Source organism: Thalassophryne amazonica, chromosome 9, assembly GCF_902500255.1.
Source record: "Thalassophryne amazonica chromosome 9, fThaAma1.1, whole genome shotgun sequence".
Taxonomy (NCBI): domain Eukaryota; kingdom Metazoa; phylum Chordata; class Actinopteri; order Batrachoidiformes; family Batrachoididae; genus Thalassophryne; species Thalassophryne amazonica.
This window is the reverse complement of record NC_047111.1, coordinates 16,573,862-16,589,270: the sequence shown is the minus strand read 5'-3', so window position 1 is coordinate 16,589,270 and position 15,409 is coordinate 16,573,862. Positions and strand designations below refer to the sequence as shown.

At 41.9% G+C, this 15,409-nt stretch overlaps 1 protein-coding gene across 1 annotated transcript in view; it reads right to left on the bottom strand.

Annotated features, from left to right (window-relative positions):
- Positions 1-14,030, bottom strand: part of capn5b (calpain 5b) — a 91,609-nt gene extending 77,579 nt beyond the window's left edge. The window contains exon 1 of the mRNA XM_034177674.1: positions 13,888-14,030. The gene's annotated coding sequence lies outside the window, so the exon portion shown is untranslated. The remainder of the gene's footprint in view (positions 1-13,887) is intronic.
- Positions 14,031-15,409: the final 1,379 nt, after the last annotated feature.

Below are 15,409 nucleotides of genomic sequence, written 5' to 3'. Positions count from 1 at the left end.
AGGGTCAAGCTTGCAATGCTTTTAAATACTGTCTGATAGTCAAACCTGTAATTTTTTTTTAACTGGCTCAGGGTCAAACTTGCAAAGTTTTCTTTAAAAAAAACTGGCTCATGGCCAAACGTGCAATTTTTTTTAACAATGTATCTGCCATTATTTGTTGATCGACTGCAAAATTAAAACAATATTCAATTTAAGTTATTTTAAGCACAGTTAAAAATCAAACTGAAATAACAATGGAAGTTATAAAAATATTCAGACCTTTTTAAGTTTTGCTGACGTTGCACCAAAATGAAAAAACTGTCTGGAAATCATCAGAACTACTTCTTTGTCCATCAGTAAAACTAAACTAACGACAGCATGATGCAGCTGTTGATAAACGACACTGAAACCACCGCTGGTCGACATCCACCCTCGCATTTATGAAATAAAGACCGAAAAGAGACAACAGGAAAGTCAAGCAGCAACATTTAAAAATCATCACTCATCTTTATGTGCACAAAGAAACTAAGCCAAATCCACCCAAGTCTCTTAAACATAAATCACCAGCCAGAAGCACCACGAAATAAAGTGGTTTTTAATCAATCAATCAATCAACTTTTTTCTTATATAGCGCCAAATCACAACAAACAGTTGCCCCAAGGCGCTCCATATTGCAAGGCAAGGCCATACAATAATTATGAAAAACCCCAACGGTCAAAACGACCCCCTATGAGCAAGCACTTGGCAACAGTGGGAAGGAAAAACTCCCTTTTAACAGGAACATTAGGGGAGAAGAAATATATGCAGGAAAAAAAAATTACATTATATATATATATATATCAAAGAAGATGAGAAAAACAGATCCCGTCTCCAGTCCCACAGACATGTGAACTGATCCAGCATCAGACAGTTCCACTCCAAAAGTACCAAAATAAACATGGAACTAAAAATCAAACATGGATTCAAACCTGAGAACAGATGAAACGTGGTGCGCGCACAACAGCACGTCGAGCTCTACATTCATCATCATCATCATCGTCATGAAAAAAAACACCATGAAATGATTTAAAGTCAAGTCTGACAATGTGGACTGGTGCCGTGCTTTGCAGCATCCAGGACCCCTCAGAACCACCTTCGGTCCTGGATGACAACCGCACAGGCCGACAACCGATCCATCCCTACCTCCTTAAAGCAGCCATCAATCTGCTGCAACCAGGTGAAGGGTGGGCATGTCCTTGATGCTGTTCAGCCACTGGTGTTCTCAACAGTCAGGCAGCTGCATGCTGGATCGTGACCACAGAGCGGTGCTACATGACCAAAATGTCAAAGCTGACGCCCTCTCACAAGTCAAATGACACTCCTCAGCTGAGTGTTGAATACCAGTGGTACCCAAGGATCCTCTGAAGAGACCTGGTACCAAAAACATCCAGTCGCTGCCTTAGGTCACCAGTTTGAGTCCAACTCTCACAATCAGAGTAGACAGGAAGGACCAGGACCTGAAAGACACAGACTTGCACAGGAAGCCTGGATCTTAGTCTTGATCCAGGACAGTCACAAACCCAAATAATCAGCTTCGCAAATGCTGAACTCTGAAGTCACTGAACTCTGCAGTGATGTTCATGTCTCTGGGTCTTTAGTCTTTGAGACCCAGAGACGCCGGCAAAAAACAAAAAAACTGATGGAGTCACTGGACAGAGGTTTTTGTTGATGCTGCGATCTCTGCAGGAAATCTAAGTCCAGTGAACTAAAGTGACTTGGTCTCTTTGGCGGTTCCTTAGGTACAGGTGGAACAACTTTGTGTCAAACGAGCGGTTACGGTGGGCTCAGAAGAGGACTATCAGCTGTACTGTGAGGGAACGTCGGCTTCGACGTTTTGGACGTGGCGCATTTCTTTGGGCGTGATGCAGCACACTAAGTGTTGAGGTACACAGGAACTGGAGAAGGTCAAGGATGTGAACAAGTGTCACCTGGCTGCAGCAGATAGGTAATTACTGTAGAGAGATAGAGATGAACCAGTTGTCTTCTGCGATGGTTGCCAACCTAAGGTGGTTCTGTAGTGGAGTAGTCGTGGAGGTGCGAGCTGATGTGTTTTATCTCAGATTAACAGCATCCAAGCAGACTGAAACATCTACAGTGCATCCATAAAGTCTTCACAGCGCTTCACTTTTTCCACAATTTGTTATGTTACAGCCTTATTCAAAAATGGATGAAATTGTTTTTTGTTTTGTTTTTTCGCTTGGTGCACCTATCTTTGGGCAGTTTGGTCCATTCCTCTTGGCAGCACCTCTCAACCTCCATCAGGATGGATGGGGAGCATCGGTGCACAGACGTTCAGATCTCTCCAGAGATATTCAATCAGATTCAGGTCTGGGCTCTGGCTAGGTCACTCAAGGACATTCACAGAGTTGTCCTGAAGCCACTCCTTTGATATCTTGGCTGTGTGCTTAGGATCATTGTCCTGCTGAAAGATGAACCGTGGCCCCAGTCTGAGGTCAAGAGTGCTCTGGAGCATGTTTTCATCCAGGATGTCTCTGTACATTGCTGCATTTATCTTTCCCTCAATCCTGACTAGTCTCCCAGTTCCTGCTACTGAAAAACATCCCCACAGCATGATGCTGCCACCACCATGCTTCACTGTAGGGATGGTGCCTGGTTTCCTCCAAACATGACACCAAAGAGTTCAATCTTTGTCTCATCAGACCAGAGAATTTTTGTGTCTCCTGTCTGAGAGTCCTTCAAGTGCCTTTTGTCAAAGTCCAGGTGGGCTGCCATGTGCCTTTTACTAAGGAGTGGCTTCTGTCTGGCCACTCTACCATACAGGCCTGATTGGTCGATTGCTGCAGAAATGGTTGTCCTTCTGGAAGGTTCTTCTCTCTCCACAGAGGAATGCTGGAGCTTTGACAAGAGTGACCATCGGGTTCTTGGTCACCTCCCTGACTAAGGTCCTTCTCCCCCGATTGCTCAGTTTAGACGGGTGGCCAGCTCTAGGAAGAGTCCTGGTGGATCTGAACTTCTTCCATTTACAGATGATGGAGGCCACTGTGCTCATTGGGGCCTTCAAAGCAGCAGAAATGTTTCTATAACCTTCCCCAGAGTTGTGCCTCCAGACAATCCTGTCTCAGAGGTCTACAGACAATTCATTTGACTTAATGCTTGGTTTGTGCTCTGATTGCCAACTGTGGGATCTTATATGTAGACAGGTGTGTGTCTTTCCAAGTAATGTCCAATCAAATGAATTTACCACAGGTGGACTCCAATTAAGCTGCAGAAACATCTCAGGGATGATCAGTGGCTGTGAATTAAGGATGCACTGTATATACAGTGAGGTAAAAAAGTATTTAGTCAGTCCCTGATTGTGCAAGTTCTCCTACTTAGAAAGATGAGAGAGGTCTGTAATTTTCATCGTAAGTACACTTCAACTGTGAGAGACAAAATGAAAAAAAAAAATCCAGGAAATCACATTGTAGGATTTTTAAAGAATTTATTTGTAAATTATGGTGGAAAATAACTATCTGGTTAATAACAAAAGTTCAACTCAATACTTTGTAACATAATCTTTATTGTTAATGACAGAGGTCAAACATTTCCTGTAAATCTTCCACTGGTTTGGACACCCTGTAGCTGGTATTTTGGCCCATTCCTCCATGCAGATCTCCTCTAGAGCAGTGATGTGTTGGGGCTGTCGCTGGGCAACATGGACTTTCAACTCCCTCAACAAATTGTCTATGGGGTTGAGGTCTGGAGACTGGCTCGGCCACTCCAGGACCTTGAAATGCTTTTTACGGAGCCACTCCTTCGTTGCCCGAGTGGTGTGTTTGGGATCATTGTCATGCTGGAAGACCCAGCCACATTGCATCTTCAATGCTCTCACTGAAGGAAGGAGGGTTTGGCTTAAAAGCTCACGATACATGGCCCCGTTCATTCTTCCCTTAACACGGATCACCCATCCTGTCCCCTTTGCAGAAAAATAGCCCCAAAGCATGATGTTTCCACCCCCATGCTTCACAGTAGATATGGTGTTCTTGGAATGCTACTCAGCATTCTTCTTCCTCCAAACATGATGAGTTGAGTTTTTACCAAAAAGTTCTATTTTGGTTTCATCTGACCACATGATATTCTCCCAGTCCTCTTCTGGATCATCCATATGCTCTCTGGCAAACTTCAGACGGGCCTGGACATGTACTGGCTTAAGTAGGGGGACATGCCTGGCACTGCAGGATTTGAGTCCCTCTCTGCGTAGTGTGTAGCCTTTGTTACTTTGGTCCCAGCTCTCTGCAAGTCATTCATCAAGTGCCTCTGTGTAGTTCTGGGATTTTTGTTCACCATTCTCATGATCATTTTGACCCCACGAGATGAGATCTTGCGTGGAGCCCCAGATCGAGGAAGATTATCAATGGTCTTGTATGTCTTACATTTTCTTACAGTTGCTCCCACAGTTGATTTATTCACACCAACATGCTTGACTATTGTAGATTCACTCTTCCTAGCCTGGTGCACATCTACAATTTTCTTCCTGGTGTCCTTCGACAGCTCTTTGGTCTTGGCCATGGTTGAGTTTGGAGTCTGACTGTTTGAGGCTGTGGACAGGTGTCTTTTATACAGATAATGAGTTCCAACAGGTGCCATTAATACAGGCAACAAGTGGAGGACAGAAGAGCTTCTTAAAGAAGAAGTTACAGGTCGGTGATCGCCAGAAATCTTGCTTGTTTGTGGGTGACCAAATACTTATTTTCCACCATAATTTCCAAATAAATTCTTTAAAAATCCTACAATGTGATTTCCTGGATTTTTTTTCTCATTTTGTCTCTCATAGTTGAAGTGTACCTATGATGAAAATTACAGACCTCTTTCTAAGTAGGAGAACTTGCACAATCAGGGACGGACTAAATACTTTTTTACCCCACTGTATGGTAAAATGGTAAATGGACTGCATTTATATAGCACTTTTCCGTCTGAATCAGACGCTCAAAGCACTTTACAATTATGCCTCACATTCACCCCGATGTCAGGGTGCTGCCATACAAGGTGCTCACTACACACCGGGAGCAATAGGGGATTAAAGACCTTGCCCAAGGGCCCTTAGTGATTTTCCAGTCAGGCGGGGGTTTGAACCCAGGATCTTCTGGTCTCAAGCCCAACACCTTAACCACTAGACCATCACCTCCCCTGGACTGTATGGTTTATACAGTATAAATTTGGCCTACTAGACAGTTGGACTCCACCGCCTAATCACAATAACGCCCGTGGAGTTTTTTGATCCAGGAAAACTTCTGTGTAAAGTGTCTGTGAACCGCTGCTCCATTGCTGCAAAGGGTGAGAGTGTGTTTGTGTGTGTGTATGGGAGCGAGGGGGTGTTCTTGTTGCATTTTGGAAGTGCGTCTGTCCTGAAAACAGTTCATGTATTCAGAGTGGGTGTGCCATCTAGTGTTCAAGACAAGAAATTTCAGCCACTGGCCCAACAACAAGTGCACCAAAACATCAAATCTAGGCTTGCATCTTCGATGTACCTTCTGGCAAATTGCAGCTGTAGTTTTGAGATCAACAGAATAAATATTCTCAAAATTATACTATATGGGTTTTTGTTTTTTGTTGTTGTTATTTATTTTTCTCCATTTAGCTTTGCTAAGGGACCCATTCACAACACTTACATTATATTTTTTACACTTAAGTTTACATCATGATATATACTGTTACCGTGAAGGGATTCAGTTTATACTGCAATATAAATTTTAGGTCATATCGCCCAGCCCTACTGTGAATACTTATGTACATGTGATTTCTTAGGCTTTTATTTTTAACAAATTTGCAAAAAAAAAAATTTCACATTGTCATTATGGGGTATTGTGTGTAGAATTTTGAGGAATAAAATGAATTTACTATATTTTGGAGGCTGAAACATAACAAAATGTGGAAAAACTGAAACTCCGTGAATACTTTCTGGATGCACTGTACATTTTAATGTGCATGTCTTGAATGTTCTCATCTTTAAATGCCAGGACAGAAGAAAACATCTGAAGATGAATCAGCCACAGCTGAAGCTGGACACGCCTTCCAACATGCAAACTATAAAATAGTCTGCATGTTGGAGGGACCCCTGCTATAAATCAATGACGACAGCGTCCACCTGCTGGATATCCTCAAACTTTGACTTGGCACAACATTTGATTGCTGCTCATCAACGAAAACATCCCCGTAATTTAATCGTGAGGAATTAGTCCATAGGAGGATGCACACATGAGCGTGGTTATTATTGAAGGATGCTACATCAGTCCTCAAACAATCAAATGATGATCCAGATTACTTCTGTTCAATAAGATTAAGTCCAGTTATTACAACATTTACTATTATTACGAGGTTTTTGTTCTGACTCAACTATACTCATATATACGAGGTCTATTAGAAAAGTATCCAACCTTATTATTTTTTTCAAAAACCATATGGATTTGAATCACGTGTGATTGCGTCAGCCAAGCTTAAACCTTCGTTCGCATGCGTGAGTTTTTTCACGCCTGTCAGTTGCGTCATTCGCCTGTGAGCAGGCTTTGAGTGAGGAGTGGTCCACCCCTCTCGTCATTTTTTTTCATTGTTTAGGAATGGCTCAGAGACTGCCACTTTGCTTGATCAAAATTTTTTCAGAAACTGTGAGGGACATCAAAGTGGACACCATTCGAGAAATTCAGATGGTTTTTGGTGAAAATTTTATGGGCTTCAAAGAGATTACGGAGTGTTACTGTCGCTTTAAGGATGGCCCAGAGCGACTGGTGGTGCACCGCGCTCCGAAGCCGCCATCGACAGGCTGAGCGACCATTTCATTTCTAAACGGATGGCTGTATGGATCCGTGACCATCGTGTGCAATTTCTCTGGTTATCACAAGAGCTGGACATCAACCATTTTCAATCAATCAATTCAATCAATCAATTTTTTTATATAGCGCCAAATCACAACAAACAGTTGCCCCAAGGCGCTTTATATTGTAAGGCAAGGCCATACAATAATTATGTAAAACCCCAACGGTCAAAACGACCCCCTGTGAGCAAGCACTTGGCTACAGTGGGAAGGAAAAACTCCCTTTTAACAGGAAGAAACCTCCAGCAGAACCAGGCTCAGGGAGGGGCAGTCTTCTGCTGGGACTGGTTGGGGCTGAGGGAGAGAACCAGGAAAAAGACATGCTGTGTAGGGGAGCAGAGATCGATCACTAATGATTAAATGCAGAGTGGTGCATACAGAGCAAAAAGAGAAAGAAACAGTGCATCATGGGAACCCCCCAGCAGTCTATGTCTATAGCAGCATAACTAAGGGATGGTTCAGGGTCACCTGATCCAGCCCTAACTATAAGCTTTAGCAAAAAGGAAAGTTTTAAGCCTAATCTTAAAAGTAGAGAGGGTGTCTGTCTCCCTGATCTGAATTGGGAGCTGGTTCCATAGGAGAGGAGCCTGAAAGCTGAAGGCTCTGCCTCCCATTCTACTCTTACAAACCCTAGGAACTACAAGTAAGCCTGCAGTCAGAGCGAAGCGCTCTATTGGGGTGATATGGTACTACGAGGTCCCTAAGATAAGATGGGACCTGATTATTCAAAACCTTATAAGTAAGAAGAAGAATTTTAAATTCTATTCTAGAATTAACAGGAAGCCAATGAAGAGAGGCCAATATGGGTGAGATATGCTCTCTCCTTCTCCTTCCGGCAGATTTCACTTTTAACAAGAGATTTTGTCATGGAAAGCCGAGCGGAGGCTTTGCGCATCACGATGGATTCGCTACTGGAGCGAGACAAAACCACCTCCGTTTTGGTCTCACAGGACGGCTTTGAGATGGCGTTCAGACAGCTGTCAGTGGTTTTTCCATCGAGTGATTATCCGAGAAATTGTGGATGTGCCTGGACATGCCAGAACATGTCCCGTGAGGCTTCATCGTGGCGTTGCTTTGCACCATGCGGCACTGCCGCGACGCGCGGAATTCCTCCACACGTCTGTCTCAATGTGCCGAAAAAGTGCTGATGTCCACGTCTTTTCACAATTTCTGTGCTAGCCAGATGACATCCCGGATAAAACACAGCGTCCAGTTTGGAAATGAACGGCACATTCCACTGTTACAGGAGTTTTTGTCATGGAAAGAGGAGCGGAGGCTTCGCACATCGCGGCGGTGCCGCATGGCGCAAAGCAACGCCGTGATGAAGCCTCACAGGACATGTTCTGGCATGTCCAGGCACATCCACAATTTCTCGGATAATCACTCGATGGAAAAACCACCGACAGCTGTCTGAACGCCATCTCAAAGCCGTCCTGTGAGACCAAAACGGAGGTGGTTTTGTCTCGCTCCAGTAGCGAATCCATCGTGACGCGCGAAGCCTCCGCTCGGCTTTCCACGACAAAATCTCTTGTTAAAAGTGAAATCTGCCGGAAAATGGTTGATGTCCAGCTCTTGTGATAACCAGAGAAATGGCACACGATGGTCACGGATCCAGACAGCCATCCGTTTAGAAATGAAATGGTCGTTCAGCCTGTCGATGGCGGCTTTGGAGCGCGGTGAACCCCACAGCCGCTGGGAGCTGTCCTTAAAGCAACAGTAACACTCTTTATTCTCTACCAAGCCTGTAACATTTTCACCGAAAGCCAGATAAATTTTTCTAATGGTTTCCAGCTGCCAGTCTCTAACAGTTTCTGAAAAAATTCTGATGAAAAAAAGCCCAAATCATTCCGCCATTTCCTGGCAATGAAACCACGACGAGGGGGCTGGACCACTCCTCACTCAAAGCCTGCACACAGGCGAATGACGCAACCGACAGGCGTGAAAAAACTCACGCATGCGCACGAAGGTTCAAGCTTGTCTGACGCAATTACACGTGATTCAAATCCATATGGTTTTTGAAAAAAATAATAAGGTCGGATACTTTTCTAATAGACCTCGTCTATAAATAAAATCAACATGAAGCTGAAAACATCAAAGTTTTATAGAAAAAAAAAACTTGTGGACGTGATGAGCTGATTTGGTATTTAATCAATTAAAAGACTCTAATCAGGATTAGAGCTCCCTGATAGGAACTCGAGGCTGACCGATATATCAGTATCAACGTTATTGTTGCGGATATGAAAACTTTTATTTGACTGAATAAATAATGCAAAAAAAAAACAAAAAAAAAACAATTTGGCTGTTGGGAACTGTATCCTTTTGTAGTTTGTCTCCCAGATGGCACACTGAAGGCATTGTTTACATTTGTCAAGGAATGGCTGGCACCCCATCACCCCTTGGTCACATTACCTACAAGAGACAGAGGCAACGCAACCCGCTGCCATTCATGGTCAATCAGAGTGGGCCTTTCACAGCGATAAGAGATGAGTGGCCGCTACGTCACCAGCTAGGTGAAGGCAAAATAGACAAGAAGTCTAATTAATGTGAACGCTGAGTGATGCAACATGATCAGAGTGATGCCAGTGTGACGGACGTTTGTTATATTTATAGTTATTTATCATAAAGTTTGTGTTTAAACTGTAAAACATTGAGCTTCAACGACATTTTTGTCATAAGAGTTTGATAGCGAAATCCTTTTTTTATGTGTTTATCAGCAGATATCTCAGTATCGTAAATGTTTCTACTGACTAATATCAGTATTGTGCCCCCCCCCCCCCCCACCCCCCCCCAAAAAACAATCCAAATCTGTTTGGCTCTAATAGAAACAGGACTGACTGCAATGATGCTGCACTGAAAAACAGCAGAAACTCCAGAGAACCATGTCAACACCAGAGGAATTTTTTTTCCAACAGTACCAGGATTTTTTAATTTTAGACCAAAAAAGAAAAAAAAATCTTTTGGCAGTTTCTTTCTAAATTTTTTTTTTTTTTTTTTTTTTTTTTTTTTTTTTTTTTTTTTTTTTTTTTTTTAAGTGTTAAAGGATCTGCAACGGCCTCAACATTTAGGCTTCCCTCATCCAACCTTTTCATAATTAACTGATTGTTTGATTGATAACATTCTTTTTGAGATTAGATAGATCAGGTCTCTGCAACAACTGTTCACACAGCATCAGGACACATTCTGATTGTGGTTCTGGTTGAGGAGTTTCAGGCAGACGAACAGCAGCGGGACTGGACCTGCAGAGCTGCAGGTCCAGGAACCAGTTTCTCCTCCCGGCACCACAAACAGAACCAGTCACATGTAGGAACACCTACACAACATGACTCAGCAGTTTTTATCTCCATCACGTCATCATCAATCAAAGAAAACCAGCAAAACAGTCTCTGAGCCAAAATCTCAAATCGGACTCTTTTCCATCTTTAACTGGATTACAGTTTGAGTTCCGGATGCTTTGATCCAAACAACAGCAACAGCTAGAAGAGAACTCAGATAGCGTAACCCTGCCAGCCAGCAGAGTGTGGCTCTGTGATGTCATAAGGTGGGCTAATGAAAGCAATAAAAGGAAACCACAAAATGTTTTGCTGACTGAATGACCATATTCCACGCAAAATTTAATTCAACTGTATTTTGTGCTGGCACACACAATGACACCGCCATCACATAAGCTCCGTCCTCTTTTGCTGGTCATTGGAAATAATAATCGGCAGGTTCTTGAATGGTAAATGGACTGCATTTATATGGTGCTTTTCCATCTGCATCAGACGCTCAAAGCGCTTTGCAATAATGCCTCACATTCAACACCGATGTGAGGGTGCTGCCATGTAAGGCGCTCGCTACACACCGGGCACAACTCGGGGATTAAGGACCTTGCCCAAGGGCCCTTAGTGATTTTCCAGTCAGGCTGGGATTCGAACCAAGGATCTTCTGGTCTCAAGCCCAATGCCTTAACCACTAGACCATCACCTCCCCTCAAAGCATAACAAAAAATGACTTACGGCTTCACAAAAAACGCTGAGTAGTTAACTAAATTTATGTGTGCAAAAGAAATCTGAAGGTTTTTGGATATGTCACATCCACGTAACAAGGGGGTGGGGCAGAATTATTGAAGTTAGTGCATGCGAATTACACTAAAGTAGAGGGGAAACACCTCCACATGTTCTCTTTCACTTTCTTTCAATAAGATGCAAAAAAAAAAAAACAACAAAAAAAAAAACAAAGCGTGTCCACACAGAAAGAATCATATAACACAAATGCTCCAGTAGACAAGTTTGGTATTTCACAAAAAAATTATTCTTTTGGCTACTTCTTTTTTTCCTCCACCATGGGGTCACTACAGTGGAACTGGTTTGGATCCGCAGGCTGATGCCCATACTGACAACTCCAGCTGTACATGGAGATTGGATGGGCTTTGAACCAGAACCTTCTTGCTGCGAAGCATGAGCACCAACAAGACTCCCCCTCCCTCCAAAAATGTGGCTAGACACGTGGCAGATCTGACCAATTGGGGCACCACATCTGTTGATTACACCTCCCACATTTTCATCAATAAATTAAAAGTTTAGACTCGTTCTAAGCAATAATCCAAACAAAAAGATAGAAAACAAATTCTTCCACCTTAACTGGTGACTATGTTAAAAAAAAATATTTTGTGACACTGGATTTGGACAAAAGTAGCAAAATTACCATTTTAAGTTTCAACATCCTTCAGAATGTCTCAGAATCCACTAGCTAGCATTAGCGTCAATCTAGCTCAGTTTCCAGCAGAGCGCTACCCCTTCCAAGATGCTAACATTATCAAACAAAGGAGCAGGAGGCTCAGGCTAAATCGCCCTTTCTGGAATTCATGAAGAGTTTCAATTTGATTTTCAAGTTTCAAAGCAGTAAATACGAGTATGACCCAGACCTTACCCAGCCCATGAGCAAGCACTGTGGAACAAGAGGTTCCTTTTTTCATCGTAACCCCACAAAAGACTATTTTACAACCTCTTGTCATATTAAAACATCACTCATTCTGTTTAATATGACTGTGTCATATTAAAGAAATCCAATTATCAAACCGACAAAAACAGCTGTCAAACAGGAAATACGCGGGAATCAATAAGTTAGCATCAGTCGCATTGTAAAACACAAAAACACGTTTTTCCAAACCTTAAAAATGCACAGTGTAGTTATTAAGGTATTTACTTTACAACATATACAGTACTACCAGTGATATTATTGAATTAATAACGCTACAGCCGCAATGAACATACTGTGCGGAGCAAAACGAAGACCAATGCAGGGTCAATAAAAATCACTAAATTAAAAATTTTTTTTTACAGTATTATATTTATATTGTACATTCAAATCACATACAAAATGCTTCACAAATTAAAATGGAACAATACAATAAAAAATAATCAAACATAAAACCTGAACCAATAAAATACATTTTTAAATATCATTTAAAAAAATATTGAGATGGCCTTCATGTGCTATCGGGAAAATGGCACTTCGCATTTGTGAATTTGGAACTATGAGTTTTTTATAGAGCCCGACTGATATATCTGCCAATATAAGCCCTTTTCAAAGTACTTACTATCGGCCGAAATTTTGCCGATAGATAATTTCTCATAAACAGAACAGTTGCTTAAATAATGTTTGTGTCAGCAATGTAAAATGTCCTTGCACTATTTGTCCAGTAGATGGAGCTCTGACTCCATTCAACTGAGCGCTGCTTACACCAAGCAGCGCAAAATGTGTTCATCACCGGCCACTGTAGTTCGCCGTCACACTGCACTGATCGGCTGGCAAAAGCATACAAGTTTATAAGGATCTATATCCTTATCCTGAACCTATATCTAAGTTGCAGCAACAACAGGTACAAGATCAGATGTATTTCACAACTCTTTTTAAGGATATGTATTTGCTAATTTCACAAAGGTTTAATTCTTGATTGCATTTTTTGAACTTTTTTGAACTACTTCAGGAAAACTGTGACTGAGCTGTAAATTTACCTTGTTAAGTATAAGAAAATACGTTAACATTTTGTACAGAATCAACCGCAAACCATGACTGACGGTTAATAAAGGAATTATTTACCATTCGTGACAAATCCGGCAATGTTCTCCGCCATGTTGAAATGTCAAAGATTATCTCAGATCAAAATTATCTCCCAGTTCCCGAGTCAAAATCACAATGTGACTAGCCATTCATGTTAATTTTGCACAACGGACACTGGTTTTTATCCACAATTCCGATACCATATGAAGGCAGCATAAGATCACACAGTCTATGGAAGACTGTGTGATCTGAAAAGTTTTATTTTATTTTTATGATGCATCATCTTTGTGTCTACAGTATTTTTGTTTCATACTGTTTTTAATATCAGCTTGTTGACAAAATGTATCACACATAAATGATTCTGTTCTAAACTGATTTGTGTTGCTTTTCTAAACCAAGGACATTTTTTCTGTATTTTCCTAACATTTTATACAACAATTTACTGTAGTTGCTCAATTTAAGACGCCTCCCCCCCACACACATAATAACAATAATGATGATGATGATAAGAACGCCTCAAATGGAAGAACAGTTTAAAACATTTCTCTTATTAAAAAGTGAAGATTTAACAAACACATTTAAAAGGATAGATAGATAGGTAGATAAATAAATAGATATACCGCACGCGAGAGGAGGGTCTCTCTGATCGATAATCGATAATGGAAAATCCTGTTGCAGCAAAAATTAGTGTTTTTCTCTTGTGGATTCTGAGGTAAGATGAAAATTAGATTTTTAAATGTATTAATTTTTAAATGCCACATCTAATTAAGGGTTTGACGGACAACATCAAAGAGTGGCTGCGACAAATTTGCCGCTATTTTGGCGCAAAACATCAAAGCCCATTTTACGGTTCTAACGGCGGCGGTTTGGGGAAGAAAAATGTTTTGGGTTCTTTTTCTGAGAAAAATCCTGAATGTTAATCAAACACTCAGCGGCACATCTGCGGGGGTTCAACCGACAACCGCGCCGCCGCTCCGCCTCCTTCCGGCGGGCGGCCGCCTGTCAGCGGGTGTTTTTACCTGAAGCTGTCCGTGGCTCGGCGGGTCTCTGTCGGGGCTCCTCCGGGGGGGCGGGGGGGAAAAGCCGGTCCGGCACGCGCTCTCCTGGGCTGCGGGAATTCCTCGCCTCGCTCCGCCTGGTCCGCCGCTGGAGCTCCGCTCTCCTCCACAGCAACAGCGTCAAGACAGACGCCGAAAACACAGGCTGCGTCGTTGGCGCCTTTCAAAATAAAAGCACGCTGTTGCAGTCGCTGTGTGCGGGGAAAGATTTGTGCCAAAACTACCAATGCAACGGTGAAATGAAATACGCTCTTATCTTGTGCAAGTAATTAACTACTTGATTAACTATTATTTAGCCAAAATGCCACTTCTATGAAAAAAGGCGTTTTATCAATCTGCACTGCTCCCTGTAAGTGTGTGTGTGCATTTATTGATGTACATTCCAGGTCAAAAAAACTGTGCAATATTTTTGAGTAAATCTACTTTTCTGTACGCATCCTGCGTGTTTCTGTCATGCTTGCAGTCTACATAGTATTTTTCTATTTTTCATTCTGTGCCGTGTCTTGCCTTCTATCTGCTCTGTTGTTGCACAATCCCATTATCACTATAAATTGATCAATGTGTGAATAATAAAATAACATTTTATTTACCTAAAGCGGATTTGGCGTAAACTGTTAACCTGCCCATTATTTTAAACCAGATTTATCCATCGCATTGGCCACTGTAGCGGGACTGCAGGTCCGAGGCTTCATCACATTACAAAATCATTTTCCACAGTTTTTGCATGTATACTTTTGAGTGACAATGCGGCAACAACAGGGCTGAAGAAGTCAATAAACGTCATACTTTAGGCCAGTATCAGATAAAACTGTGTTTCTTGTAGTATAAACTGCATTTAAATTCGAAACAAATTATGGCAACATCCAGTTTAGAATCAATGTGCTTAATGTCTGGCCCCGCCCACTTTCATAGAGTCCAGTTAAACCCGTTGACATAAAAGTGTCAATATCTTTTTTTTTTCTTCAAATGAAAACATGACATCACAAAAGCCAATTGTTTCAACATTAAAGAAAATTTATCAGATGCAACAGAAAAAAAGAATAGAAACACCATGAATATACAGGTAAATTTTTAAATATTTTATTTCAGTGCTCTTTTACCTCTTGTTTAATTCCACCTTTCTCAACATATCAATGCTGCGTTTTCAGTCATTCCCAGTTCGGGTCGTTTTATTTTGGATGCGATGACGGAAGTAGTAGCAGGTGTCATGCGGGTGCTTTGACTGTGGTCCTCTCCTCCACAGGCAGCGCGCGGATGGGTGGCGCAGACTGCGCACGCGCGCAGTTAACAGGCCTGTAATCCTCACAAATAAGATGCTCATTAAAGCAAAAACATCCGCCTAATTCACGAAAATAAAACCAAATTAAGCGTCTGTTTCACACAAACCGACACACTGCAAATGCCACACACAGCACCAAATACTGCATTAATGCAGTATTTAACTTAGTCTGACGGTATATTAAGGTATTTTTTCGTGCTACAG